Here is a 4,450-nt window from a genome sequence, read left to right on the forward strand (position 1 = left end):
TGTTCAGCCACCCAAATCATTTCCAATGCAAAATTGACGGTCCGCTTGTGTGGGCTGAACATGGTCCCAGCTGATATAGCAGCCAGGAGTGTGTTTCAAAGCCGGAGCCGCCACTGATGTCTATGGCAGCAATTGGGTTAAATGTCTCCTGAGGGTTCAACTATTCTAAACTTGTTTTGGGGCCGGACAAAGCTGACCCCTGCCTGGAAACCCCAACGCTCAGCCTTTGTAAAGAAACGCACAGTATGTGAATGCCGGGCCTGGCTTGGGTGATGAAGGGACATTAAAGGGACACTTTCTGAACAAGGTCTCATTGATGGGGAAGTCGCTCAGGACCACTTAATGAGGTGACATGTTTTTTGACAGTTTTTACTAGGGCCGGGAATGATTAAAATGTTTGTGTTAGATTAATGGAAAAAAAATGTAATCGATTTAATTTCGATTAATTATAACGCACATACAGATCCAACTACATTGGCCTATACACATACAGCACAGCAATGAAGTAATAAAATGAACTAGGATCACACTAATCCAGCACGTTATTAATCTCACGAGCCCCACTACTAGTTTCTATGAATAAAGAGTTTTAAAGTGGCCAAATCCGTGAAGAATGTTTCTGCATTCTGCCGCAGTGTGACATGCCGGCGGGATTCCTGTGTACACATAGTTCAGCTGGGATGGTTCACAGCAGGACAGATAAGGAGAACAGAGGGATGGCTGGGGAGGTCAGGGAGAAGGATGGGGAGGTCAGGGAGAAGGATGAGGAGGACAGGACATTGAGGAACCTGGCCTTGGGGCAGCAGAGAGAGTATATCCGGTCCTGCCCTTCCGCACTTTAAAACTTAAAAAAAACAAAACATTTTTTGGATACACTGTTATTGGCTTCTGACCGGATATTTACTTCTCACCAAGAAAGTCCCAATGGATGGTCCCCTTACGATGGCTCTCTGCTGTGTCTCTATGAGGGGATGTTGGTATCAGATGGACACAGAGGAGTTCTGGACTCTGGTGCAGTGTGTGGTGCAGACCGGGGCTCACCGAGGAGTTTGGCACAGGACGGGTTTACACCGAGCTCTCTGGCACTGGAAGGGAACTCAATATGTGAGTTTGCGCAGATCAAAGCAATTGGGGCGGGATGGAGGATGCTGCAGTAAAGATGGACCTCTAGTGGTGGTTCTGGACAAGGACACCCTGCCCACCAGCTGCAGAGAACACTGCCACAGTTAAGCTTATAAGACTCTCCTTGTTTCAGGCCCTATGACCCAGAACACTCGGCTCCAGCTCTGAGCGAGCCCGATAGAAAGCCCATTTGTTCCTTATCAATGTACAGTGAAGGCTTTGTCTACCTCCATAGTGCCCTGTACTGCCATCATTCTCCCCACACTGCGCTCCCTGCTTATCGCCCTCCATCAAACCGGGGCACGACTGTTGGCCCTTCTACGTGGATATGCCACAGGAGACATCACAGCGCCCAGATTGCCCAATATATTGCCCTAGGCCAGGGGTGGCCAAACTCCGGCCCTCCAGCTGTGGTGGAACTACAAATCCCATGAGGCATTGCAAGATTCAAACAGTGACGACTCCCGGAGAGAGATGCATCATGGGGTTTTGTAGGGTCGGAGTTTGGCTACCCCTGCCCTAGGCAGCTCTGTAGGTTCTCCGTCTTTGTCAGACAGTGCACTGAGCACCCTTGCTGAACAACCACAAAGAGGAAGTCAACCAGGCTAACATCTGACTGAACATGGGCAGGAGAGCGTCTGCTTGTCTTGTAGCAGTTCAGCGGGTCCAACGTGTATACCGTGGCCCAGAACTAAGGGAGCCATTGGCCGAGCCGCACTGAGATTTCAGATCAATATGAAAATGTGAACGATAACGGGAGCTTCTGATGTGAAAAGCACTCAATGCCCTCCATACGTTGTCCTTAATGTGAACCTCTCAGTGACATTCAAAGTGCACAATCCTGACATGTCACAGTATATAGCAGCGTGGTCAATACTCACCTACATTACCTGTCCTTGGGCTTCACACACCACATTGCTATTTTCTGCACATCGCCTCTTGGACAGGCCTTATGGCTAGTCCGGGGCAATTTTTTAGCACCCGCCCCTAAGGCCTGTCATAGTGGTGCACTGGCACTTTAGTATGATTTATGCACTCTATGCACGATTGGCTTTTTTTTAAAGCTTTTTGACCCACAGATGCTGATGGTGCAGGTTTCTTCGGGGCCTATTCCTGATGCTGGGAGGAGATTCTGTGCCTCCTATGGGGTTCTCTGTCTTCTCCCGCCCAGGAAGGGGGGTCTCTCTTCGGGAGATCCCCCCTGCCTAGTACTGTGAGGGACCTGTTTCGGCAGGTCCCCGAAGGAAATGGGTCCACCGGCCTTCGGGTTGGTGGTCCGACAGTCTCAACCCCTGTCAGGAGCCTTGCGCCCCGGGGGTCGGGAAAGTAGGTCCCTTCTTTGGAAGGACCTTGCCCCCTTGTGCACGTTTTTGTGTGCTGTGATTTCACGGTTGCACTTTTTTTGTTCACAGGGGGAAGTTTTGATGCACGTCCACGGGCTTCGATAAAGATTTAAAAAAAAACAAAAAAAAAAAACCTGTCCTTGGGCTTCAGGCAATGAGATTGCCTCACATAAGATCATAAGTGTGTTGCAGGCAGGAGGAAGCATTTCCTCAGTCTCCCCTCCCCCAGTGATCAGTCTGCTATAGGCGGGAGGAAGCATTTCCTCAGTCCCACCTCCCCCAGTGATCAGACTGCTGCAGTTGGGAGGAAGCATTTCCTCAGTCCTGGAACCTGGAAGAGTTAGACATTACTGAGCCTGATACACATTAAAACTATATATATATATATATAGTGATACACAAATATGGGAAAGTGTAGAAGAGAAAACAAGTTAAAAGTATTTAAGGTGACATGAGACTGGGGTATGAAGGACAAGGGTCTGGGGCATGGAGTACAGAGGGACAGGGGGTCAGTCTGGGTTATGGAGGACAGGAGTCAGTCTGGGTTATGGAGGACGGGGGTCTGAGGTATGGAAGACAGAGGGACAGGGTTCTGGAGTATGAAGGACCGGGGTCTGGGGTATGAAGGACAGAGGAACAGGTTTCTAGGGTATGGAGGAAAGAGGGACAGGGGTCTGTGGTATGGAGGACAGAGGGACAGGGGTATTGGGTATGAAGGACAGGGTTCTGGGGTATGGAGGACAGAGGGACAGGGGTCGGTCTGGGGTATGAAGGACAGAAAGACAGGGGTCTGTGGTATGGAGGACAGAGGGACAGGGTTCTGGGGTATGGAGGACAGAGGGACAGGGGTCGGTCTGGGGTATGAAGGACAGAGAGACAGGGGTCTGGGGTGTGGAGGACAAAGGGACAGGGGTCTGAGATATGAAGGACAGGGATCTGGGGTATGAAGAACAGAGGCACAGGGGTCTGGGGTATGGAGGACAGAGGAACAGGGGTCTGAAGTATGAAGAACATAGGTATGAAGGACAGAGGGACAAGGTTCTGGGGTATGAAGGACAGAGGGACAGGGTTCTGGGTTATGGAGGACAGAAGGACAGGGGTCAGTCTGGGTTATGGAGGACAGAGGGACAGGGGTCTGGAGGACAGAGGGAAAGGGGTCTGGGGTATGGAGATCAGAAGGATAGGGGTCAGTCTGGGTTATGGAGGACAGGGGTCTGAGGTATGAAGGACAGGGCTCCGGAGTATGAAGGACAGGGGTCTGGGGTATGAAGGACAGGGGTCTGAGGTATGAAGGACAGGGCTCTGGAGTATGAAGGACAGGGGCTGTGGTATGGAGGACAGAGGCACAGGGTTCTGGTGTATGAAGGACATAGGTATGAAGGACAGAGGGACAGGGGTCTGTGGTATGGAGGACAGAGGGACAGGGGTCTGGGGTATGAAGGAGAGGGGCAGGGGTCTGAGGTATGAAGGACATAGGTATGAAGGACAGAGGGACAGGGGTCTGGGGTATGAAGGACAGGGCTCTGAAGTATGAAGGACAGGGCTCTGAAGTATGAAGGACAGGGGCTGTGGTATGGAGGACAGAGGCACAGGGTTCTGGTGTATGAAGGACATAGGTATGAAGGACAGAGGGACAGGGGTCTGTGGTATGGAGGACAGGGGTCTGGGGTATGAAGGAGAGGGGCAGGGGTCTGAGGTATGAAGGACATAGGTATGAAGGACAGAGGGACAGGTGTCTGGGGTATGAAGGACAGGGGTCTGGAGTATGAAGGACATAGGTATGAAGGACAGGGCTCTGGAGTATGAAGGACATAGGTATGAAGGACAGAGGGACAGGGGTCTGTGGTATGGAGGACAGAGGGACAGGGGTCTGTGGTATGGAGGACAGAGGGACAGGGGTCTGGGGTATGAAGGACAGAGGGGCAGGGGTATGGAGGAGAGGGGCAGGGGTCTGAGGTATGAAGGACAGAGGGGCAGGGGTCTGG

This window comes from Nanorana parkeri, unplaced genomic scaffold, assembly GCF_000935625.1.
Source record: "Nanorana parkeri isolate BGI_ZX_2015 unplaced genomic scaffold, ASM93562v1 scaffold588, whole genome shotgun sequence".
NCBI lineage: Eukaryota > Metazoa > Chordata > Amphibia > Anura > Dicroglossidae > Nanorana > Nanorana parkeri.